The sequence below is a fragment of the Armigeres subalbatus genome, chromosome 1 (assembly GCF_024139115.2).
Source record: "Armigeres subalbatus isolate Guangzhou_Male chromosome 1, GZ_Asu_2, whole genome shotgun sequence".
NCBI lineage: Eukaryota > Metazoa > Arthropoda > Insecta > Diptera > Culicidae > Armigeres > Armigeres subalbatus.
In genome coordinates this window covers 223,414,683-223,441,428 of record NC_085139.1, presented here as the reverse complement: position 1 = coordinate 223,441,428, position 26,746 = coordinate 223,414,683, and the positions used below count along the sequence as shown (strand labels likewise).

At 49.6% G+C, this 26,746-nt stretch overlaps 1 protein-coding gene and 1 long non-coding RNA gene across 3 annotated transcripts in view; one reads left to right on the top strand and one right to left on the bottom strand.

Annotated features, from left to right (window-relative positions):
• LOC134205821 (glutamate receptor ionotropic, kainate 2) overlaps positions 1-26,746 on the top strand; it is an 872,584-nt gene that overhangs the window by 445,773 nt on the left and 400,065 nt on the right. The window lies entirely within an intron of this gene.
• LOC134211355 (uncharacterized) lies at positions 6,979-7,378 on the bottom strand. The gene is made up of 3 exons (XR_009979006.1): positions 7,328-7,378; positions 7,197-7,264; positions 6,979-7,115 (listed from the first exon to the last, which is right to left on the bottom strand). It is a non-coding gene; the product is annotated as an uncharacterized LOC134211355 (long non-coding RNA).

Genomic DNA, 26,746 nt, shown 5'->3' with positions numbered 1-26,746 from the left:
GAGGCCTGGGCCTCTTGAAAGGAGGCTTCAGGGCCTCTTGAAAGGAGGCTTCCGGGCCTCTTGAAAGGAGGCTTCCGGGCCTCTTGAAAGGAGGCTTCGGGCCTCTTGAAAGGAGGCCTGGGCCTCTTGAAAGGAGGCTTCCGGGCCTCTTGAAAGGAGGCTTCCGGGCCTCTTGAAAGGAGGCTTCCGGGCCTCTTGAAAGGAGGCTTCCGGGCCTCTTGAAAGGAGGCTTCCGGGCCTCTTGAAAGGAGGCTTCCGGGCCTCTGAAAGGAGGCTTGCGGGCCTCTTGAAAGGAGGCTTCCGGGCCTCTTGAAAGGAGGCTTCTGGGTCTCTTGAAAGGAGACTTCCGGGCCCCTTTGAATGGAGGCATCCAGACCTCTTGAAAGGAAGCTTCCGGGCCTCTTGAAAGGAGGCTTCCAGGCCTCTTGAAAGGAGGCTTCCAGGCCTCTTGAAAGGAGGCTTCCAGGCCTCTTGAAAGGAGGCTTCCAGGCCTCTTGAGAGGAGGCTTCCGGGCCTCTTGAAAGGAGGCTTCCGGGCCTCTTGAAAGGAGGCTTCGGGGCCGCTTGAAAGGAGGCTTCTGGGACTCTTGAAAGGAGGCTTCCGGGCCTCTTGAAAGGAGGCTTCTGGCCTCTTGAAAGGAGGCTTCCTGGCCTCTTGAAAGGAGGCTTCCGGGCCTCTTGAAAGGAGGCTTCCGGGCCTCTTGAAAGGAGGCTCTGGGCCTCTTGAAAGGAGGCTTCCGGGCCTCTTGAAAGGAGGCTTCCGGGCCCTCTTGAAAGGAGGCTTCCGGGCCTCTTGAAAGGAGGCTTCCGGGCCTCTTGAAAGGAGGCTTCCGGGCCTCTTGAAAGGAGGCTTCCGGGCCTCTTGAAAGGAGGCTTCCGGGCCTCTTGAAAGGAGGCTTCCGGGCCTCTTGAAAGGAGGCTTCCGAGCCTTTTTAAGAATGGAGGCCTCCGAGCCTCTTTGAAAAGGAGGCTTCCGAGCCTCTTTAAAAAAAGATGCTTCGAAGCCTCTTTGAAAAAGGAGGCTTCCAAGCCTTTTTTAAAAAAGGAGGCTTCTGCGCCTCTTCAGAAAGGAGGCTTCTGTGCCTTTTCAGAAAGGAGGCTTCTGCGCCTCTTCAGAAAGGAGGCTTCCGTGCCTTTTGAAAAATTAGGCTTTCGGGCCGCTTAAAAATGGAGGCTTTCGGGCCTCTTGAAAAAGGCTTCAGAGCTTCTTGAAAGGAGGCTTCCGAATTTCATGAAAGGAGATTTCCGAACTTCTTGAAAGGAGGGTTCCCAGCCACTTGAAAAGGAGGCTTCCGAGCCTCTTGAAAGAAGTCTACGAGCCTTTTAAAAGAAGGGTTCTGTTCCACTTGAAAAGAGGCGTTTTAGCCTCTTGAAAGGAGGTCTCTTAAAAGGAGGCTTCCGAGCTACTTGCAAGGAGGCTAACAACCCTCGTGTAATAAAGCAACTTACTTTTCGAAACAAATAAAGCCTTCATGCCTCTCAAATTGTGGCTTCAGAACCTTTAGACTCTAGATTTTTGTTCAGAAGTATATTCTTAACATCTTCTTCTTCTTCTTACTGGCATTACATCCCCACACTGGGACAGAGCCGCCTCGCAGCTTAGTGTTCATTAAGCACTTCCACAGTTATTAACTGCGAGGTTTCTAAGCCAAGTTACCATTTTTGCATTCGTACATCATGAGGCTAACACGATGATACTTTTATGCCCAGGGAAGTCGAGACAATTTCCAATCCGAAAATTTCCTAGACCGGCACCGGGAATCGAACCCAGCCACCCTCAGCATGGTCTTGCTTTGTAGCCGCGCGTCTTACCGCACGGCTAAGGAGGGCCCATATTCTTAACATATCATTCATTATTTTGTTTCGATCAAGTAGAAGATTTTTAAAGTTTGTTCATTCATTCCTGTTAATCTTTTGTCCCACAGCCCTTCATACACTGTGCTGGTTGTAAAGGGCAGGATTCAATTGGCTTTAATTTACTGATCATGGTGATGTGCAAAACAAAGTTTTGAAATAAAAAAAATACCCAATTGTCTGAACTTTATCAATAATATTAAATAATAATTGTAATACATCCGCCATTATGCACTTTAGTTCGAGGTACCCCTGGTGTCAGCGAAGGCACCCCAGGGGTACATGTACTAGGTTGAGAACCGCTGTTGTAGGGGAACTGCTCCGATCTCCATCTCACTGTACATATATCCATATCGCTAAACAAAGAAATACGGGACCAAATTCGTCGCTTCTTTTTGTCAACATCCGTGCTTACTGCTGAAAAAAATCACAAAAATAATAAACAAACCGAATTCCTTTCCATTGCTTTGTTTTTTATGGGATGGAAATAGGAGCTATGAGATGAAGTGGCAAACCGTTCCCCTATATTGTTACTTGATTTTTAAAATATAATTTATCATGACGGACTGGACATAAACCCTATCAATTTCACTGTCAGGAGTATGTTGTTGCTACTTCAAAACATCATGTTTTTGTGCAAGTCCTGAAGCGACAAAATAACACCAGAGCACCTGCGGGCCTCGTACGATGCGTCCCTCAATCGTCTGCGACGAGTGGTTCAGCTCAAGGACAAAAAAGATGAACTTTACCCATGAGCTTTCAAAAAGTTTTCTTGTAAAATCGAATGAAATGAAATGAAATATTTTTGTCTTGATCAATATGTCTGTTTATTCTTATGAAGCAGTTCAATAGCCGGACCCTGTACTTAGAATGCTTGTAGAATAGATTGAATGTATCTGAGTTCAAGAAGACTAAAATATAGGAGATCTTTTTGGACGATTTTGCTATACGACCTCCAGACTGCCGGTGAGAGCGATAACCCATTCTCACCCCCAGACCCATTGTCACCACCGATGGCGGTACACTAATAATAACATTATAAATTTGATAACCTTGATTGGAACTAGCTCCCTAATTGGAGCCTGATCAGAATCCAAGCAACGGACCCTAAACTTTTCTTTACACTCACCAAAGCGTTCATGAAAAGTTTTTGTCCCGGAAAGACGGTGGACCTCGGATGTTCTTGTCCTGAGAGGGGTGTTAAGGATCATCCTCAGGAATTTGTTTTGCATCCGTTGAAGTTTGAGGTTTTTGTTTAGCGCAGCCGCATGCCGTATTCGATCACAGGGAGGATGATTTACTTGTAGACAGCAAGCTTATTTTTCAGGGACAATGACGACCGACGGTTGATCGAAGTGTACAGCAGTTTCAACAAGACGGTACACTTCGTCACCGTCTTGTCAACCTGTTGGCTGAAAATAAGCTTGCTGTCGAGGGTCAAGCCAAGGTAGTCGGCCTCATTGGCCCATTCCACAATCGTGGCATTGAGGATGATTCTACAGTCCCCAGGCGGAACATGTTTAGGAGATTTAGAGTGGGGGAAAATGATGACCTGGGTCTTTGCCGCGTTGATACAGATCTTCCAGCTGGTAAGGTTCTCTGTCAGGACATCCAGGCCTCGTTGGAGTGTTGCTACTAGCGCTCTGATCACTCTACCGTTGTAGACGGTGGAGGTGCCATCTGCGAAAAGAGACAGAATGCCGCCTTTTGGAGGTTCTGGCATGTCAGAGGTGAACAGATTGCAAAGCAGGGGCACGAGCATACTGCCCTGGGGGACGCCTGCGACGGTGTTGTGCGCATTGGAAGTTCCAATTTGGAACTCGCTCCGCAGATTGAGACCCGGAATGTCCTTGCCGACAAGTAACTGGGAAATGTAGCGATGTAGTTTGTATACCAGGCCATCATGCCATATATTATCAAACGCCTTCTCGACATCGAGTAAGGCCATGGCGGATGTTTTAGAAACAAACTTGTTCCGGCTAAGGACGTTGGTAACTCGGGTAACTCGAGCAAATGAACGAGCAGATTCTTCAGGTGGGCCGTTTTCGTTCTCCGGCTGCCGACGGAACCCAGGAGGAGGGAGTGGGGCCATTCGCTGGTGGATGGTGCTGGAGCTTGAACCGACGCAGCTGCCGCTGCCAGTCGCTTGTGCGGTTGTAACGGTGGGAGGATTGGAATCGCTTGATGAGGGAGCCGTGATGGAGGATAGTTCACCACGTTGACTACAGGAACACGTTCTTCTTCGGAAGGTTCCTGGTGGAAGCCTTCTTCCGGATTTCCAAAAACTCGGCTCGCTTTGGGCAACCCTTTGTGGTGGCCCTATGTTTGTCGCCACAGTTGGCGCACTTGATATCGGCCATCTCAGTTTTGTCGCACTCGTTAGTTGGGTGGGGTTCGCCACACCTGTTGCAGTGCGGCTTCATGCACCAGTTTTTGGTTCCGTGCCCGAATTTGAAGCAGTTGGTGCACTGCGTAACGTCGCGGTGCAATGGGCGATATCGTTCCCAGTCAACGACGGTATGGTTGATTATCTCAACCAGCTTCAGGTCCTTGAGGGTGGTGGAGCCATGCTCCTGGTGGACCAGATAAAGCTGGTCGCGATACCTTCTCGTCTTGTCGTGACGAGCAATTTTGTGCAGCGCGACTGGCTTGATTCCGCTGCTTTCCAACTTCTGGATGAGGTCATTTTCGTTTATGTCATGGAGCCTTGGCAGCAAAGCCTTGAGCGGCTTCTTGCCGGGAGGTCATGAGTGTAGAACTCATATCTGTGGACCTCGAGGAACTCCACGACTGACTAGTGATGGTCCGTGTTGGTGGACATCACTTTAACTCCTTCCCTACAGAGCCGGAATGTGCAGTTTAGGCGTTTCGCGATCAATTTCCGGAGCTTTGGTCGCAGTTCCGACGCAGTCGCCTCTGGTGAAAACCGGCGGGCACTTCTCCTTCCGCACTGGTTGAGTTTGTGGCAGCTGCGACTGCTGCTTCTTGCGCTTCTTCTGCGGATTGCCGGTGTCGTCAGGTGACAACAACGAGTACACGTTGCTCTGCAATAGTTGGATGGAGGGGTTACCCGCGCCTTCAAGAGCAGTGCGCTGAGGCACTTTTCCCGCGACCGAATCGGCCACCGATCTACTGAGCAACGAATATAAACAGACGTCACACTCAGCACGTGGTCCATCGTTCACCTTTTCAACGGTGGATTCAATATTTTGTAGATGGTCGATCGGCGCTTCCATCGATTTTGCTTGTGTTTGGCGTTTGCACACTACCACCATCTGGTTGCCGATTGTCCAATCACAGTGCATTTAGCATTAGGCGATAATGTGTAACAGTGTTGTGGGTTTTTGGCACGTACACGTACGAGGTTGGATGTGTTTAGTTGCGAATTGTAGAGTGAACTATCGTTCGGCGGGAGGTTCGCCACTATTATGTGGAACAGGAACGCCGCGTTCCTGTTCCACGTTTTACAGCGGGCTTTGATGTAGCCGAAAGACCGACAAACAAATCGTTGCATTGGACAACGCTGGTACGATCGAATTGGGCGCCTCAAGGAACCGGAATGAATATATTTCGGTATTGAGACCCGGATCGGATGGTCAAGTTATTCTTTTTCCTCGATGACCTCATAATAATATGGACTCCATCAATACTTTGTTCGTCTAGCTTAGTTCGTAGCTCCGATGTATCATAATCGATTATGTTGCGGCAGCTCACAATGCATTTGACACGGTTTAGCTTACCATAAACAGCAAAATCGACTCGTTACCTCATGGGTGTAAGTTCTCGGCCATGAAACGTTGGATTGACTTCTTGATCATAAATGGTGCTGAGGAGAGTGATTTCCCGTCGATTCATTGCAAATGCAGCACTACTTCAATTGGGAACTAAATCTACAAATATTAATGAATTCATCCACATAATATCATCCATAGAAATAAAAATTAATGTAATGTTTTTTCTTGTCTTTTTTCAGGTACTGTGCCATTTAACGATGAACAACTATAAGCATGGAATTGGCAGAGCTAGTCCAATCTTCACAAATCAACAGGATCACATAATAACAAATTCTGAAGAAAGCTCTTAGTTTTCCGATTGATTATTGATTGTAGTATGAAAATTGGATGTTCGATGAAATTATTGTGTCCATCAACCCTTTCAGGACGACTTTTTTACGTCGATTCAACGTACCAATTTGGGATTTTTTACTGAAACCTGCCAAAACTAATATGGAAAGAGATGAAAACTTAGTCCTAGGCCGTCCAAACTATTCTGGAGCATATATAGTCGAATGTATCAGAAAATACTTTTAGAAATAAAATATCCTAAGCTGAGGTGTATGTCAAAAAATTTCCTTGTGATCATAATACATAAATCAAACGAGTTTTGAATAAATGTAAACTATTTCAGGGTCTCCAAAACGTCCTGGTGTTCAGAACATGCGATCTACTAGATCAACCATGTCCTGAACGATGTATCCGTGCATCGCTGAACATCCCAGAGGATCCGTTGAGCCGCTAGGATTCCACTGAATACTTTTATAAGCTACTACAGGCCTTTTTGTTCTTCAAAACATCCTGGAGTTTAGAACATGTGATCTACCCGATCATCCAAGTCATGGATGATGTATCCGCTCAGCGGTAAGCATCCCAGTCGGTCTATGGAGCCGATAGAATTTTACTGATTACTTTTACATGTTACTGCAGGCCTTTTTGATACCCCAAAATGTTCTGAACTTCAGAAGTCCTGAATGATGTATCCGTGCATTGTTGAACATCCCAGCAGGTCCATTGAGCCGATAGGATTGCACTCATTACTTTCACAAGCTACAGTGGATCCTTCATCATACTCGATGTCAACTCGTGGAAGCACATGTATAACCGTCAGCCTTACTGACCTTCCCGGCTTAAAAGTGAGATGGCTTAAGCGCCACTCCCGAGGGAGACCATCCACCAATATTTGGGTAGACCGTTGAGACCTTTCAGGGGAAGAAGGCTCAGTTTTTCAGTCGGTTCACTCGATCATCGGAATAACTTACTCGATTTGCGCGCGACGCGACACGTGCGTCGTGGTTTCCCTAGTCGTCACTAGGGGAACGGAAATGCGATTGCGCTTGCTGCACGTCCTGCCTAGGGAGCGTGGAAACGGAAGCGTCCCTCTTCCGGCGTGCCCCGGGAGAACTTCTGAGCCTGACAGTGGGGTCAGAAATGGCCACTGGGAGTTCGGTTGTGATGTCGCGGACGGTCGAACGGCTTGGCAAGAAACCTTAGAATAGTTGGTTACACGTTTCACGTGTTAATTTAACATTACAAATATTACAAATAGCCTACAAATATTACAAATTACCTTCAATTGCACAAAGCCACACACGATAACACACCGCCTTTTCACAATAGCACACACGATTCTTCAAACTAGGGAACGGAATTTAAACAGGTATTAATTAAGCTCTACTAACTGACTATTCTTCATGTCACCTTTAAAAAGACACCACGGCGCGAGAACTTTGGGCCACTCCTGCCTCTTCCACGGATCAGTTCGAAGTGAACTTGATCAACTTGGGAATCCTCAGATTAACCACCAAATTGTCAATTGCATCACCGGACATAACGAAGTTAATTTCGTGATTCCGAAAATTACTCTCGCGCTCTAAATAATCATATTCGCGCATGTTTGCGTCGAACATCAAACATCCATCTCGCTGTTTGGCCCCAAAATCTTGGGTGGAATGAAAACGCCAAAGGTCATTGCAACCTGAAAGGGTTCCCAACGGGTCGATGCACGCGGGCGATAGCATGTGCTAGCCACCCGGCAGATTTGATCAATTTTAATGGGCAATCACAACGTCAGTAGGAACTCACACAATTAATTTTGTTTTACGCTTCTTGCGAGTGTCGCTCATGAACAGAAATGAACGCCAATGCAGTGAATTTTGAATTTGTGCTCTAGGCTGGTTCAACATATTTGGCAAATTACTAAATTAATTGAAATAAATAACGGATATTACGAGTAACATATATTGAACAATAAAACATGAAACGACATGCTCGTTGCACATGAACAGTTTTCCAAGAGACTTCTCCGCCCCATACAAAAAAAGTTTGTGACTTCATTCGAATGGACATTGCTCGACACAAGCACCTCCTTAGATATGCTGCATTTGATAGATACCTTGATATTAACTCAATTTGGAAGACCTTGCATCCCTAGAAACATTTTGGTTTTATGCTAATTTTATCGCAGTCATGTAGAGCAAATGATGGTTTCCATGACCGTTATAAAACCAAAAATGTTACTTGGGATATCTCATGTTCAAGAAAATTTGAATAATACAGTGAACTCTCCCTTACTCGATATTGAAGGGACCATCGAGTTAGGGAGGTATCGAGATAGGGAACACATTTATGTTTGGCCGAATGCCGTTTAGCCGAACAGTTTAAATTTGTTTCCTTATTATGTGAGTTGAGAAGTGAGATATTCGAAGTGAATGGTGAACAGCGAGAACTTAAAAATGAGAAATAAGATGTTCGAAATGAGTACAGAGCAGTGAGAAGTGAGTACTGAGAAACGGAAATGAGTATTGAGTAGTGAGATTTGTGTAGTAACATGTTAGTAGTGGAAAGTGAGGAATGAGAAGAGAGTAGTTAGAAGTGAGAAAATGGAAGCAAGGGGTGAGAAGGAGAGATGATAATTATGTAGTGGGAAGCGAGATGTTGGAAAGGCAGAAGTGAGTGGAGAGATATGAGACAGAACGAAGAAGGAAGAAAGAAGAAAGAAGAAGAAAAAAGAAAAAGGGAAGAGAAAGAATCTCGTTTATCACTTCTTGTTCATCGGTCCTCACTTCTCACTTCTTATTTCTCAATATTCACTTCTCTCTACATACTTCTTACTTCTCACCTTTCTTTTCCCACTATTCACTTCTCACTCCAAACTACTAATTTCTTACTTCCCACTTCGCACATCTCATTTCTCACTTCTCACTTCTCATTTTCACTTTTCATTTCTCATTTATAACTTCTTATTTCTCACTTCTAACATCTCATTTCTTACTCATCACTTTTCACTTCTAACTTTTCACTCTTCCCTTCTAACTTTTCACTTCCCACTACTCATTTTTCATTTCTTACTTTGCACTTCTCACTTCTCATTTCTCACTTCTCACTTCGCTTATCTCACTTCTCACTTCACATTTCTCTCTTCTTATTTTTCAATTTTCACTTCTCTATTATAACTTTCTATATCTCACTTCTGACTTCTCATTTCTCACTCATAAAATTTCACTTCTAACTTCCAACTTTTCACTTCTCCCTTCATACTTTTCACTTCTTACTATTCACTTCGCACTTTGAATTTTGTACTTCTCACTTTGTATTCTCACTTCCCACTACTCATTTCTCACTTCTTACTGCTTACTTCGTATGCTTCTTCTTCTTCTTCTTGGCATTACAACCCCACACTGGGACAGAGCCGCCTCGCAGCTTAGGGTTCATTAAGCACTTCCACAGTTATTAACTGCGAGGTTTCTAAGCCAAGTTACCATTTATGCATTCGTATATCATGAGGTCAACATGATGATACTTTTATGCCCAGGGAAGTCGAGACATTTTCCAATCCGAAAATTGCCTAGACCGGCACCGGAAATCGAATCCAGCCACCCTCAGCATGGTCTTGCTTTGTAGCCGCGCGTCTTATCGCACGGCTAAGGAGGCCCCAGCTTCGTTATGCTTATTGAACTTAATTGAGTGTATACCGATATTTGGGACATTCCCGAAACCTAATTGATCTTTTAGATCCGACCGAGAATGTTTGAAGTACCTCGAATATCTCGTACTCTCGTATTCCTCGGTAGATACCGTGTACAGAACTGGAGAACCTTGAGCATCTCGTATTCAAGCAAACTGGGTTTTTTGTGATGCACATATGCATATTGAACCCGATTTGGTATACACCGACGATTAGGACTTTGCAGAAAGCTTTGATTGATCTGGAAGATATCGTGGGCTGAACTCGAAAGCGTTTTTGAGTACCTTGAGCTTCTAATGTTCAAGAAAATTGGGCTTCGTTCGTTTCAGCTATGTAAAATATTTACACGCCTAATGCTTCACAATGTAACAATAAATAATTTCATCAAAAATTAGCTACAGTGTAGAACTTACAGTATTTAACACCCGTTTGCTAGGGAAGGCTTCCCTCCGGAATCCGGGAAGGATTCCCTCCGGAATCCGGGAAGGATTCCCTCCGGAATCCGGGAAGGATTCCCTCCGGAATCCGGGAAGGATTCCCTCCGGAATCCAGGAAGGATTCCCTCCGGAATCCGGGAAGAATTCCCTCCGGAATCCGGGAAGAATTCTCTCCGGAATCCGGGTAGGATTCTCTCCCGTATCCGGGCAGGATTACCGCCGAAATCCGAGCAGGATTCCCTCCGGAATCCGAGAACGATTCCCTCCGGAATCCGAGAAGGATTCCCTCCGGAATCCGAGAAGGATTCCCTCCGGAATCCGAGAAGGATTTCCTCCGGAATCCGAGAAAGATTCCCTCCGGAATCCGGAAAGGATTCCCTTCGGAATCAGGAAGGATTCCCTCCGGAATCCGGGAAGGATTCCTCCGGAATCAGGAAGGATTCCTCCGGAATCCGGGAAGGATTCCTCCGGAATCCGGGAAGGATTCCCTCCGGAATCCGGGAAGGATTCCTCCGAATCCGGAAGGATTCCCTCCGGAATCAGGAAGGATTCCCTCCGGAATCGGGAAGGATTCCTCCGGAATCCGGGAAGGATTCCTCCGGAATCAGGAAGGATTCCTCTGAATCCGGGAAGGATTCCTCCGGAATCCGGGAAGGATTCCTCCGAATCTGGGAAGGATTCCTCCGGAATCCAGAAAGGATTCCCTCCGGAATCTGGGAAGGATTCCCTCCGAATCCGGGATGGATTCGCTCAGGAATCCGGGAAGGATTCGCTCCGGAATCCGGGAAGGATTCGCTCCGGAATCCGGGAAGGATTCGCTCCGGAATCCGGGAAGGATTCGCTCCGGAATCCAGGAAGAATTCCTCCGGAATCCGGGAAGGATTCCTCCGAATCTGGAAGGATTCCCTCCGGAATCCGGAAGGATTCCTCCGGAATCCGGGAAGGATTCCCTCCGGAATCCGGGAAGGATTCCCTCCGGAATCCGGGAAGGATTCCCTTGGGGATCCGGGGAGGTTCCGCCCTGGGATCCGGCAAGGATTCCCTCCGGAATCCGGGAAGGATTCCCTCCGGAATCCGGGAAGGATTCCTCCGGAATCAGGAAGGATTCCTCCGGAATCAGGGAAGGATTCCTCCGGAATTGGGAAGGATTCCCTCCGGAATCCGGGAAGGATTCCTCCTGAATCCTTGAAGGATTCCCGCCGGAATCCGGGAAGGATTCCCTCCGGAATCCGGGAAGGATTCCCTCCGGAAGCAGGGAAGGATTCCTCCGGAATCCGGGAAGGATTCCTCCGGAATCAGGAAGGATTCCTCCGGAATCGGGAAGGATTCCTCCGAATCCGGGAAGGATTCCCTCCGGAATCCGGGAAGGATTCCTCCGAATCCGGAAGGATTCCCTCCGGAATCAGGGAAGGATTCCTCCGGAATCCGGGAAGGATTCCTCCGGAATCCGGGAAGGATTCCCTCCGGAATCAGGAAGGATTCCTCCGGAATCCGGAAGGATTCCTCCGGAATCCGGAAGGATTCCTCCGGAATCAGGAAGGATTCACTCCGGAATCCGGGAAGGATTCCCTCCGGAATCCGGGAAGGATTCCCTCCGGAATCCGGGAAGGATTCCCTCCGGAATCCGGAAGGATTCTCCGGAATCCGGGAAGGATTCCTCCGGAATCCGGGAAGGATTCCTCCGGAATCCGGGAAGGATTCCCTCCGGAATCAGGAAGGATTCCCTCCGGAATCCGGGAAGGATTCCTCCGGAATCCGGGAAGGATTCCCTCCGGAATCCGGGAAGGATTCCCTCCGGAATCCAAGCCGCAGCAAAGACCAAAGCAACAAACATCGGAAACCGCCTAGAAGCGGTTCAAAAGAACGGGACCATTGAAGACCTCGTGGAGAAAGTGGCATCTCTAACACAAGCGGTCTCCAAGTTGCAGGAATCCATCTCGATCAAGGATAAAATCATCGAGAAGCTGCGAGATAAGATCAAAAACCCAAGTCAGCAACCGGACAAAGTCTCATCCCAGACCGTGAAGCCGAAGAAGAACCCCGTCTACGACATCTTCAGCGATGAGGATGAATCGATGGATACTTCCAAGCAAACGCCCAAGAGAGAGCGCCCGCCGAAGGACTCCGGCGACAGCAGCGACTCCTCTCCCGGCCCCAAGACCAAACGAGGGGCAATACCCAAGGTAAGATAAACGGTTTAACAAGCTCCGTACGCCTTATCTGCACCTACAAGTCAAACCTACCACAATCCCCTCCCATCCTTTTCAATCCCAACCCCCAAAAGTTAACATCCAACAGAAATGTGCATGCGGAGCTTCACACACGGGTACTTGTTACTCCAACCGTAACCATTACCCCACCACCACCAACAACGACAACACCCATCACCAACAACGTAACGGCCGCAGTTGAGCATCCGAGTAGTCGGGGCCCCACCAGTGCGGACGTTACACCCCAACCGGAACTGGTGGACAACCCCCGGCGCTCGGACGCTGACCCTGCCAGCCAGGACAAGTCAAGATCGCCGAGGGACACCGAGGGAAGCAAGAGAATAGCTGATGGTGTACTTGGGCCGCAATTCTTTGCCCCAACGGACAACGTGGGATACAAGCACAAGACCTGCCAAGCGCAAAGCCCGAATCCGAGTCAAGAGCAAAGCCCAAGCGCCGCACCCGCGGACGAAGCCCAAGCATTCCCTCCAGCTCTGGGGGGGAGCACACCTCCGCCACAATCCTGGTCCAACACCACTTTTTTCCCGTCGCCTCCCCCATCTCTGCCGGTTGTGGGTTCCGGACCCTCAACCTCGTCCACAACACTAGCCCTCCAGTGGAACATAAACGGGTTCCACAATAACCTGTGTGACCTGGAGCTGCTAGTCTCAAACACGGAACCGATAGCCATAGCGCTTCAAGAAGTCCATCGAGTCACGCCTGTAGCCATGGACCGTACCCTTGGCGGGCGCTACAAGTGGTTCGCCAAGATAAAGCAGAATGTCTACCAATCCGCCGCGGTTGGTGTTCTGCAGGACATCCCAGCAAGCGAAATATCCGTCGTCGCCGATTTCCCAGCCGTAGCCGTGAGAATCGAGTGGCCGTTCCCGATAACGGTCGTCTCGGTGTACATCCCCAGTAGCAAGATACCTAACCTGAGGAACAAACTGGTGAGTATCCTGGATAAGCTACCGTCTCCAGCAATTATACTGGGTGATGTAAACGGCCACCATCGATCCTGGGGCAGTAATCGAAACAACGCCAGAGGAAACACCATCTTTAACGCCGCCGCCGACGCCAATTTCACGGTCCTTAACGACGGCTCTCCTACCTTCCGCCGAGGGTCAACGGAGACAGCCATCGACGTTTCCATGGCCTCGAGTGACATTGTGCGGAGACTTCTCTGGTTCACCGATGGGGACCCTAGTGGAAGTGACCACACGCCGATCCTCCTGGCTCTCGACACTGCACCCACAAATATCACCTACAGGCCGCGGTGGCAATATGGAGTGGCAGACTGGGGCAGTTTTCAGCGGGAGATCGAACGCGAGCTGTCCCTACTGCCACCTCCATCGATCTCCGAAATGTCAGACATTATCTTGCACGCAGCCGAACAGACCATCCCGAAGACCAGCCCCAACCTGGGTCGAAAAGCAGTCCACTGGTGGAGCGACGGTACAAAGGCGGCTGTCAAAGCCCGCCGCAAGACACTTCGAGCCCTCAAGAAAGCGAAGGAACGCCTCCCAGCCAACCATCCGCGGATCGAGGAACTCCGAGTCAGCTACCAGGCCGCAAGGAATGACTGCCGTCAAACCTTGCGCGAGGCCAAAGAAAAGTCCTGGGCTGACTTCCTCGACGGAATAAATCCGGATCAATCGGCAACGGAGCTTTGGAGGCGAATAAATTGCTTCCAGGGCAAAAGACGTGGAAGAGACATCACTCTCTCCATCAATGGAGCCACCGAGCGAGACTCAACGGTGATTGCTGACGCGCTTGCTGACCACTTCCAGCAACAGTCTTCCTACGACAGCTACCCGGAAGCCTTTCGAAAGAATAATCGAGCACCTGCTTCGGAGACCGCCGCTTTCCAAATTCCACTGGATGACGGAAACCCCTTCAACCGCCCCTTTACAATGGCCGAGCTGAATTTCGCGCTCGAAAAGGGAAAGGGTAAGTCTGCAGGCCCGGACTCCACCGGGTACCCTATGTTTAAAAACCTCCCCCCGAGTGGAAAATCAGCCTTCCTGGAGGCGATAAATAAGGAATGGTCGGACGGTACGCTTCCCTCCGAGTGGAAATCCAGCTTCGTCGTTCCCATCCCGAAGAGTCAAGGTCCAGCAAACGAGGCAGGAAGTTACCGCCCGATCGCGCTCACCAATGTCGGGTCGAAGATAATGGAGCGAATGGTCAACCGGCGATTGACCCAGTCAGTGGCGTAGCCACGGGGGTGGTTTTGGGTATAAAACCCCCCCCCCCAAAGACAAAATTTTTGGAAGAATTTTTTTTTTCGAAAAAAAATATGTTCAGAAAACCCCCCCCAGACCAATTTTCTGGCTACGCCACTGGACCCAGTACCTGGAGGCTACCGGCAGGCTGGACGATCGGCAACACGCTTTCCGATCCGGACGTGGCACGGGTATACACCTCGCTTCCCTGAGCCAGATATTGGAGGACGCCAGGATACAAGGTATGCATACCGAGATAGCTTCGCTGGACATATCTTCAGCATACAGTCGGGCTTGGACCCCAGGAGTTCTAAAAAAGCTGGCCTTCTGGGGTGTCACCGGCAACCTCCTCCTATCAAAAACTTCTTGCTGGACCGCTCTTTCCGAGTTTTCTCGGAAACCAGCCATCAAAGACCGTGAAAGAGGAAACCGGTGTACCCCAGGGATCGGTGATAGCTGTCACCCTGTTCCTGGTGGCGATGGAGGGCGTCTTTGCCGACCTCCCTAAGGACATTTTCATACTGGTCTACGCCGACGACATTTTTTGCTCGCCGTCGGAAAGCACATCAGGACAATCAAGAGAAAGCTTCAAGCGGCCGTGAACCGCGTCTCCAAGTGGTGCCAGGCTGCCGGCTTCACCATGTCGGCCACCAAGTGCGTCCGCACCCACATCTGCCAATCCGGCCACCGACTTCAGCCCATCAAGTTGAACGACTCCCCCATCCCGACCAAAAACGCCGTCAGGATCCTGGGTGTTACCGTGGACCGCCGCCTCACCTTCGGCGAACATTGCAAGAAGACCCGAGAAGCTTGTAAGGTACGTATCAACATGCTGAAAACGATCTCCAGGCGACGAACACGAAGCGACCGAACGTTGCGACTCCAGGTGGCCGACGCCGTTATCACTAGCCGCCTAACGTACGGGCTAGAAGCCACCTCGATGAACGCCGACGAGATCACGCGATCCCTGGCCCCGATCTACAATCGCGCGGTCAGAATCGTCTCGGGTCATCTCCCTTCCACACCAGCGGATGTCGCATGCGCCGAAGCGGGAGTGCTCCCCTTCCGATTCAGAGTGGCTGCCGCGCTAAGCTCCAAAACAGTCGGCTATCTTGAAAAAACGAAGGACTTCAACAGCCCCTGTCACCTCCTCGGCAGGGCTGACGAACTGTCCCACCGTACCACCCAACAATTTCTTCCCAAAGTTGCTGGACTCCATCGCCTCGGTCCAAGGGACTGGGCCCAGCTGGGCAGAGCCCCCAATCGGCAGTTGGCTCAAACCCTCTTCAACGAACGGATCAACACCAAATACCGATCACACACCATCAAATACACCGACGGTTCCAGGGCCACCGGAAGAGTGGGAATCGGAGTCGACTCCAGCGACGGTCCCTCTCAGTCCCATAGGCTGCCCAACATGTGCTCGGTCTTCTCGGCGGAGGCCGCAGCCATCTTTCAGGCAATCTCCCAACCGAACAGCGGACCCACACTAATTGTGTCTGACTCGGCAAGCGCACTCTCTGCCTTGCCCTCCGCATCCAACCGCCACCCGTTCATCCAAGCGATCCAGGAATACATCGACGACAACACCACCCTGATGTGGGTCCCCGGCCACGCAGGAATAGCTGGCAACGAAAGTGCCGACATTCTGGCTAACATCGGCCGAGCAAGCCCCTATATCACACGCAGCGTCCCTGCCGGCGATGTGAAGCGATGGCTGAAGCAGCAAATCAGCACGGCTTGGGCCAACGAATGACGGAAACAAAGAAACCTCTGCAGGATGGTAAAAACTCCACCTTCCCGGAACCGACCTGCCCAATCGCCGTGAGCAGATGGTGCTGTCTCGCATGCGTGCAGGGCACACCAATCTGACGCACAACCTGGGCCCAGGAGAGTTCCACCATAAACGCATCATCTGTCACTGCAGGAACACCATTTGCCACCTCCTAAACAACTGCCCACAATACGACGAGGCAAGAAAGGCGAATATCATCCGGGAAGGATTCCTCCGGAATCCGGGAAGGATTCCTCCGGAATCCGGGAAGGATTCCCTCCGAATCCGGGAAGGATTCCTCCGGAATCTGGAAGGATTCCTCCGGAATCCGGGAAGGATTCCCTCCGGAATCCGGGAAGGATTCCTCCGGAATCTGGGAAGGATTCTCCGGAATCCGGGAAGGATTCCCTCCGGAATCCGGGAAGGATTCCTCCGGAATCTGGAAGGATTCCTCCGGAATCCGGGAAGGATTCCTCCGGAATCCGGGAAGGATTCCTCCGGAATCGGGAAGGATTCCCTCCGGAATCCGGAAGGATTCTCCGGAATCAGGAAGGATTCCTCCGAATCAGGAAGGATTCCTCCGGAATCCGGGAAGGATTCCTCCGGAATCCGGAAGGATTCCTCCGAATCCGGGAAGGATTCCTCCGGAATCCGGGAAGGATTCCCTCCGAATCCGGGAAGGATTCCCTCCGAATCCGGGAAGGATTCCTCCGGAATCCGGGAAGGATTCCCTCCGGAATCCGGGAAGGATTCCTCCGGAATCTGGGAAGGATTCCTCCGGAATCCGGGAAGGATTCCCTCCGGAATCTGGGAAGGATTCCCTCCGGAATCCGGGAAGGATTCGCTCCGGAATCCGGAAGGATTCCTCCGGAATCCGGGAAGGATTCCTCCGGAATCTGGAAGGATTCCTCCGGAATCCGGGAAGGATTCCTCCGGAATCCGGGAAGGATTCCTCCGGAATCCGGGAAGGATTCCTCCGAATCCGGGAAGGATTCCTCCGGAATCTGGGAAGGATTCCTCCGGAATCCGGGAAGGATTCCTCCGGAATCCGGGAAGGATTCCTCCGGAATCCGGAAGGATTCCCTCCGGAATCCGGGAAGGATTCCTCCGGAATCCGGAAGGATTCCCTCCGGAATCCGGGAAGGATTCCTCCGGAATCCGGGAAGGATTCCTCCGGAATCCGGGAAGGATTCCTCCGGAATCCGGAAGGATTCCCTCCGGAATCTGGGAAGGATTCCTCCGGAATCCGGGAAGGATTCCTCCGGAATCTGGAAGGATTCCTCCGAATCTGGAAGGATTCCTCCGGAATCCGGGAAGGATTCCTCCGGAATCCGGGAAGGATTCCTCCGGAATCCGGGAAGGATTCCCTCCGGAATCCGGGAAGGATTCCTCCGGAATCCGGGAAGGATTCCTCCGGAATCCGGGAAGGATTCCTCCGGAATCTGGGAAGGATTCCCTCCGGAATCCAGGACGGGTTCCCTCCGGAATCCGGGAAGGATTCCTCCGGAATCCAGGAAGGATTCCTCCGGAATCCAGGAAGGATTCCTCCGAATCCGGAAGGATTCCCTCCGGAATCTGGGAAGGATTCCTCCGGAATCCGGAAGGATTCCCTCCGGAATCCGGGAAGGATTCCTCCGGAATCAGGAAGGATTCCTCCGGAATCTGGAAGGATTCCTCCGGAATCCGGAAGGATTCCTCCGAATCTGGGAAGGATTCCTCCGGAATCCGGGAAGGATTCCTCCGGAATCAGGAAGGATTCCCTCCGGAATCCGGGAAGGATTCCCTCCGAATCCGGGAAGGATTCCTCCGGAATCTGGAAGGATTCCTCCGGAATCTGGGAAGGATTCCCTCCGGAATCCGGGAAGGATTCCCTCCGAATCTGGAAGGATTCCTCCGGAATCCGGAAGGATTCCCTCCGGAATCAGGAAGGATTCCTCCGGAATCTGGGAAGGATTCCTCCGGAATCCGGGAAGGATTCCTCCGAATCTGGGAAGGATTCCTCCGAATCTGGAAGGATTCCCTCCGGAATCCGAGGAAGGATTCCCTCCGGAATCCGAGGAAGGATTCTCTCCGGAATCCGGGAAGGATTCCCTCCGGAATCCGGGAAGGATTCCCTCCGGAATCCGGGAAGGATTCCCTCCGGAATCCGGGAAGGATTCCCTCCGGAATCCGGGAAGGATTCCGTCCGGAATCCGGGGGGGGTCGCCTCCGGAATCCGGGAAGGATTCCCTCCGGAATCCGGGAAGGATTCCCTCCGGAATCCGGGAAGGATTCCCTCCGGAATCCGGGAAGGATTCCCTCCGGAATCCGGGAAGGATTCCCTCCGGAATCCGGGAAGGATTCCCTCCGGAATCCCTCCGGAAGGATTCCCTCCGGAATCCGGGAAGGATTCCCTCCGGAATCCGGGAAGGATTCCCTCCGGAATCCGGGAAGGATTCGCTCCGGAATCCGGGAAGGATTCGCTCCGGAATCCGGGAAGGATTCGCTCCGGAATCCGGGAAGGATTCCCTCCGGAATCCGGGAAGGATTCGCTCCGGAATCCGGAAGGATTCCTCCGGAATCCGGGAAGGATTCCTCCGGAATCCGGGAAGGATTCCTCCGGAATCCGGAAGGATTCCTCCGGAATCAGGAAGGATTCCTCCGGAATCTGGAAGGATTCCTCCGGAATCCGGAAGGATTCCTCCGAATCTGGAAGGATTCCCTCCGGAATCCGGGAAGGATTCCTCCGGAATCTGGGAAGGATTCCTCCGGAATCCGGAAGGATTCCTCCGGAATCGCGCATCGCACCCATTTCTCTGAGCTATCATCGTTGGTCCATATATCGTGCAGCATCCATCAGCCATTGTAACCATCAAAGATTCTGAAACCGCCTTGAATTCCATTACTTTATTTTACGAGGAAAATCTTCCACGGATTCCGATTGAGATTACCCTCTCTTTTCGGAATGAATCTAAATCGTTATGGAATTCGTAATGAAAATAGTTTTTTTTTTCAAATTTACCTCCTCATAATATTCAACATACTATCCTAACTGGAAGGTATGTGAGTGAATTGGCTACTCGAGCATTCGTTTGTCATGTGGCATGCACAAACAATTTTACGACAGCGTGACTCAGATCTGGACCCGCTCTGGGTGTATTAATTTGAAGCCGTTTTCAAGTCCTACCGCTTCATATTAATTTTTTTCAATATTTTCTCTTATATTTTAATTTTCGGTATTGTTGGTTGTGTTAAAATAAACTATCAATTTGACACAACTTTGAATAAAAATCAATCCGGATGAGTCGTAGGTGTCGTCTTTCAAGAGAAAGCGTTGCTTACTACTTTCAACAAACAGAGCATGAATTAGGCTCTCGGATCAAAAGGGAAAGCAAATGCTGGGAACTGATACTATCTAAGCGTTTCAAGCGAACGAGGTAAATCCAACCGAAAAGCGAAAACGCGCACAAAGTTCTCGCCAAATCCTTGGACTACCGAAAGGATTACCATCGAGTGTACACACGAAACGGTACCAGTATCGGTACGACTATCGACCGACATCGCTATTGCAGTCAGTGACACATCAGTTTCTCGCAGCTTAGAGGAATTTTGACCAACCGGTCTCTACCAACAAATGCAGGTTGTTGCTAACTCAAGTGACAGTATTTTGGGACCCGATTAGCAAGAGATTTGCTGCGATTTTCGGTATTCTCGTCAGCAAGGTTCGTTTTCTTTGAAAAACAATTCAGATACCGGTGTTGGTTGAACAACCGCTACGTTTTAGATTTGAAAATTCGAATAAAAATATTCTATGTTGTGAGTAACTGGTAGTTCATATAATCGGTTGATTGGTTACTTCCACTCTCATAACTAGTAAACTTTCAAACAACTCGAGTGAAAAATTCCAACGGAGACCTCACAGTATTGACTAACTTTCGAACAGTCGTAACTTTTCAACTCAGCATCAATTACAAACTTCGAATTACAGAGGAAGGTCCGACACTTGCCGGCAGTAGATTAAATCGATGGATGCCAGCACACCATCACCACTATCCACTCGGAACACCGAACTACCACCGCAGTAACTTGATAATTGCCAACAACAAGCACCCTCGAAGCCCCTGGGGTAGGTAACTGTTTTCATTGGAAAACTTTGAACCCACTGCCCCACACCTTGCCTTCGGCCGTAACACCAGCACCATCCGTTTGGAGTGGTTTTTCCAACGAAGGTGGCAAGTAATCAATTCCCTGTTTTCGATTCGGAGCGTAGGGGTTTGTTTCGAGAACAAAGTTTTGCTTTAACCCAAGTGTGCTGCTTCTATCTGTTCTCCCGATGCATACATAGGAAGTGCAGAAAGATGCAACTTGCAGCATCATCGAGCACAGGATTGGTGAGCGGGGCAAGGTTAATGCAATATATTTCCGTTGGTTGCTAAAGTGCGGGAAAATTTATAATTGAAACAAGTTGAAAACTTAGAACCGAGGAAGATAACCTCGCCCTCTCAGCTCTTTTTGGAAAGCAGTGCTTCCCGTCCCGAACTATTAAACATCTACCCGTAGTCGTTATCGTCACCGTTGCCCTCGTCATCACCATTAGAAAGCTGTTGGAAAGTAAACTCTTTTGTAGCTAATTTTGCGTGGAAATTTCTCCGTGTTCTCACTCACTTCCTGGAAGGATGGGGATACGCTGGGTTGAGCTGTGCAAGTAACCTGATCCATTAAAAGTTTTCGCACTACAGCGCTTTCAGTAAACTTTGACCGGTGTGGCAGCGGAAAAAGTCACTAAGGTTTCACAGTTTCTGAAACGGGTTCGATGACGTTTCTTACCACATCTTGGAAATGGGAACTTTGCATTGTTACATTATTCGCAGCAAACTTTTGAATTTTGTAGTTTTGTTTAACTGGAATCTCTTGGGAGATTTATGAGGACTGAAGAAACCAATATGGCTGGCTCAAAAGCATCGAAATACCTTTTTCACAACAAAGACGCAAAGGTCATATAGTTAGTTGTAAAGCAACCCACTTATGTTGGTGGATGCCAAATATATTTTCTTAAGAAAATTACTTGGTACGAAACACAAGAACTTAATAAGGCTGTTTGGCGACGTATTTTAGTTTACATTCAATATTTGTTTTTACACTGTTGGTTTTTATTAATTTCTTGGTTAACCTTAACTTTTACAGCTTTAGAAATACCATATGCAAAAAAAAGCGTTCATGAATTCGTGAACTAACATCTTCACGGTGTATTTTTTCATGAACAACAGCCACGGATTCGGGAACACAGTCACGTTTTCTGGTACGATCTGGAAAACGTGACTGGTGTTCCCGAATCCATGATTTAAATCACGGTGTATTTTTGCTGGTTCACGAATTCGGGAACGCTTTTTTTGCGTGCACCTGATTTTTCATTTTTTTTTATTTTTTGTGATTTTTTCGTGGGGTGAACTCATAGTTTCATTGACGCTAAAGGTCAAAACCGTGTAAAAAAAGAATCAGGTGTACTAAAACATTATGGTAGCTTAATAAACGATTTCAAAACTTTCAATTATGGCAATGGTAATGTTTTCGTTGGTGGATTTGCGTGAACATTTTGTAATCAAATAACAATATGGCCGGGGTGCAGCCAAAACGCATCAAGTGCCAATAAGAAATAATCAATCTTCTCGCACAAATTTTTGCGTTACACAAATCACAAATCGTATCGGATATCCTCCCATCCTTTAACTGAGGTTATCCAAAAACACATGTACAAATGACTTGATATAAATTTATTTAAGTTTCCATTCTACGAACAGAATATCACAAGTCTATCAAAAAGGCAGTTTCGCTGAACCCCGACTTTTGTGAACAGAAACAATCGAAAGGAAAAGAAGTACTGAAATATTGGTATCAGTATAAATTAATGAACAGAACTCAAAAATTCTTCTCAAAGGGTGGACATAATTTGCCCTAGCAGCAATCATGTTCCACATGAGTTACTGCAACTTATATGTGACCGGATTCTGTCACAGTCACAATAATAAGGAATCTCCATTGAGAGATTAGGGTTCATTCAAAATGTACAAATCCCCCACAAGTGAAAGAGTTCTGAAATTTGAATGAACCAGCCTGACAAATCAGATACCAGCCTGACAGATACAGATTCCCTCCAATACGGAGAAAGTTGACCTCATGTTATCCGAAGGCAGATTCCCACAAGACATCCTGAGATTCTTTCACTCATTGTACGTCGGTTGATGAAATAAATAAATGAATAAATTCAGATACAGATATTCTCATCGAATCCGCATACCCACTAGCATCTGGAATATGGGAAAAGGACGGATTCCATACATCCGGGCAGGATTCAATCCGGAAATGAGGAAGATTTAAAAATCCAGAAACAGATTCCTAGATTCCAGAGAAGAATTCCCTCAAGTCGGGCACGATAACATCTGAAATCCAGGAAAGATTCCATCCGGAAACCGCAAAGGATTTTATATACGGAATCCGGTAAGCATACAATGTAAGAAACCTAGGAAGGATTCCATGCGGGAAGGATTCAGTCCGGAATCCGGGAAAAAATCCATCCAGAATCCAGGAAGGAATCCATCCAGAATTCAGAAAGGATTCCATTTGGAATCCGAGAAGGATTCCATTTGGAATCCGAGAAGGATTCCATTTGGAATCCGAGAAGGATTCCATCCGGAATCCGAGAAGGATTCCATCCGGAATCCGGAAAGGATTCCATCCGGAATCCGGGAAGGATTCCATCCGGAATCCGGTAAGGATTCCATCCGGAATCCGGTAAGGATTCCATCCGGAATCCGGTAAGGATTCCATCCGGAATCCGGTAAGGATTCCATCCGGAATCCGGTAAGGATTCCATCCGGAATCCGGTAAGGATTCCATCCGGAATCCGGTAAGGATTCCATCCGGAATCTGCAAGGATTCCATCCGAATCCGGTAAGGATTCCATCCGGAATCCGGTAAGGATTCCCCCCGGAACCCGGTAAGATTCCATCCGGAATCTGCAAGGATTCCATCCGGAATCCGGTAAGGATTCCATCCGGAATCCGGTAAGATTCCATCCGGAATCCGGTGAGGATTCCATTCGGAATCCGGTGAGAATTTTATCCGGAATCCGGTAAGGATTCCATCCGGAATCCAGTGGATTCCATCCGGAATCCGGTAAGGATTCCATCCGGAATCCGGTAAGGATTCCATCCGGAATCCGGTAAGGATTCCATCCGGAATCTGGTAAGGATTCCATCCGGAATTTGGTAAGGATTCCATCCGGAATCCGGTAAGGATTCCATCCGGAATCCGGTAAGGATTCCTTCCGGAATCCGATAAGGATTCCATCTGGAATCCGGTAAGGATTCCATCCGGAATCCGGTAAGGCTTCCATCCGGAATCCGGTAAGGCTTCCATCCGGAATTCAGTAAGGATTCCATCCGGAATCCGGTAAGGATTCCATCCGGAATCCGGTAAGGATTCCATCCGGAATCCGGTAAGGATTCCATCCGGAATCCGGTAAGGATTCCATCCGGAATCCGGTAAGGATTCCATCCGGAATCCGGTAAGGATTCCATCCGGAATCCGGTAAGGATTCCATCCGGAATCCAGTAAGGATTCCATCCGGAATCCAGTAAGGATTCCATCCGGAATCCAGTAAGGATTCCATCCGGAATCCAGTAAGGATTCCATCCGGAATCCAGTAAGGATTCCATCCGGAATCCAGTAAGGATTCCATCCGGAATCCGGTAAGGATTCCATCCAGAATCCGGTAAGGATTCCATCCGGAATCCGGTAAGGATTCCATCCGGAATCCGGTAAGGATTCCATCCGGAATCCGGTAAGGATTCCATCCGGAATTCGGTAAGGATTCCATCCGGAATCCAGTAAGGATTCCATCCGAATCCGGTAAGGATTCCATCCGGAATCAGTAAGGATTCCATCCGGAATCCTGTGAGGATTCCATCCAAAATCCTGTGAGGATTCTATCTGAAATGCGGTAAGGCTTCCATCCGGAATCCGGTAAGGATTCCATCCGGAATCCGGTAAGGATTCCATCCGGAATCCGGTAAGGATTCCAGAAGGATCCCATTCGGAATCCGAGAAGGATTCCATTCGGAATCCGGGAAGGATTCCATTCGGAATAAGGGAAGGATTCCATCCGGAATCCGGAAAGGATTCCATCAGGAATCCGGGAAGGATTAAATCCGGAATCTGGGAAGGATTCCATCCGGAATCCGATAAGGATTCCAGAAGGATTCCCTCCGGAATCCTGGACGGATTCCCTCCGGAATCCGGGACGGATTCCCTCCGGAATCCGGGACGGATTCCTCCGAATCCGGGACGGATTCCTCCGGAATCCGGAAAGGATTCCTCCGGAATCCGGAAAGGATTCCTCCGGAATCTGGGAAGGATTCCTCCGGAATCCGGGAAGGATTCCCTCCGGAATCCGGAAGGATTCCTCCGGAATCAGGAAGGATTCCTCCGAATCCGGGAAGGATTCCCTCCGGAATCCGGAAGGATTCCTCCGGAATCCGGGAAGGATTCCTCCGGAATCCGGAAGGATTCCTCCGGAATCCGGGAAGGATTCCTCCGGAATCTGGAAGGATTCCTCCGGAATCCAGGAAGGATTCCCTCCGGAATCCGGGAAGGATTCCTCCGGAATCGGAAGGATTCCTCCGGAATCCGGAAGGATTCCTCCGAATCAGGAAGGATTCCTCCGGAATCCGGGAAGGATTCCCTCCGGAATCAGGAAGGATTCCTGGAATCCGGAAGGTTCCTCCGAATCCGGGAAGGATTCCTCCGAATCTGGGAAGGATTCCTCCGAATCTGGAAAGATTCTCCGGAATCCGGGAAGGATTCCCTCCGGAATCCGGAAGGATTCCCTCCGGAATCAGGGAAGGATTCCCTCCGGAATCCGGAAGGATTCCTCCGGAATCTGGAAGGATTCCTCCGGAATCCGGAAGGATTCCCTCCGGAATCTGGGAAGGATTCCTCCGGAATCCGGGAAGGATTCCTCCGGAATCCGGGAAGGATTCCTCCGGAATCCGGGAAGGATTCCCTCGGAATCTGGAAGGATTCCTCCGGAATCTGGGAAGGATTCCTCCGGAATCAGGAAGGATTCCTCCGGAATCTGGAAGGATTCCTCCGGAATCCGGGAAGGATTCCTCCGGAATCCGGGAAGGATTCCTCCGGAATCCGGGAAGGATTCCTCCGGAATCCGGGAAGGATTCCTCCGGAATCCGGAAGGATTCCCTCCGGAATCCAGGAAGGATTCCCTCCGGAATCCGGGAAGGATTCCTCCGGAATCCGGAAGGATTCCCTCCGGAATCTGGGAAGGATTCCTCCGGAATCCGGGAAGGATTCCTCCGGAATCCGGGAAGGATTCCTCCGGATCAGGAAGGATTCCCTCCGGAATCCAGGAAGGATTCCTCCGGAATCGGAAGGATTCCTCCGGAATCCAGGAAGGATTCCTCCGGAATCCGGGAAGGATTCCTCCGGAACTGGAAGGATTCCTCCGGAATCCGGGAAGGATTCTCCGGAATCCGGGAAGGATTCCCTCCGGAATCCGGGAAGGATTCCTCCGAATCCGGGAAGGATTCCTCCGGAATCCGGAAGGATTCCTCCGGAATCGGGAAGGATTCCCTCCGGAATCCGGGAAGGATTCCCTCCGGAATCCGGGAAGGATTCCCTCCGGAATCCGGGAAGGATTCCCTCCGAATCCGGAAGGATTCCTCCGGAATCCGGGAAGGATTCCTCCGGAATCGGAAGGATTCCTCCGGAATCTGGAAGGATTCCTCCGGAATCCGGGAAGGATTCCTCCGGAATCCGGGAAGGATTCCTCGGAATCCAGGAAGGATTCCCTCCGGAATCCAGGAAGGATTCCCTCCGAAATCCAAGGAGGATTTTCTCCGGAATCCAGGAAGGATTCCCTCCGAAATCCAAGGAGTTTCTCCGGAATCCAGGGAAGATTCCCTCCGGAATCCAGGGAGGATTCCCTCCGGAATCCAAGGAGGATTCCCTCCGGAATCCAGGAAGGATTCCATCCGGAATCCAGGAAGGATTCCATCCGGAATCCAGGAAGGATTCCTCCGGAATCCGGGAAGGATTCCTCCGGAATCCGGGAAGGATTCCCTCCGGAATCTGGGAAGGATTCCCTCCGGACTCCGGGAAGGATTCCCTCCGGAATCCGGCAAGGATTCCCTCCGGAATCCGGGCAGGATTCCCTCCGGACTCCGGGAAGGACTCCCTCCGGATTCCGGAAGGATTCCTCCGGAATCCGGGAAGGATTCCTCCGAATCTGGGAAGGATTCCTCCGGAATCCGGGAAGGATTCCTCCGGAATCCGGGAAGGATTCCTCCGGAATCCAGGAAGGATTCCCTCCGGAATCCGGGAAGGATTCCCTCCGGAATCTGGGAAGGATTCCCTCTGGAATCCGGAAAGGATTCTCTCCGGAATCCAAGAAGGATTCGCTCCGGAAAGGATTCGCTCCGGAATCCGGAAAGGATTCGCTCCGGAATCCGGAAAG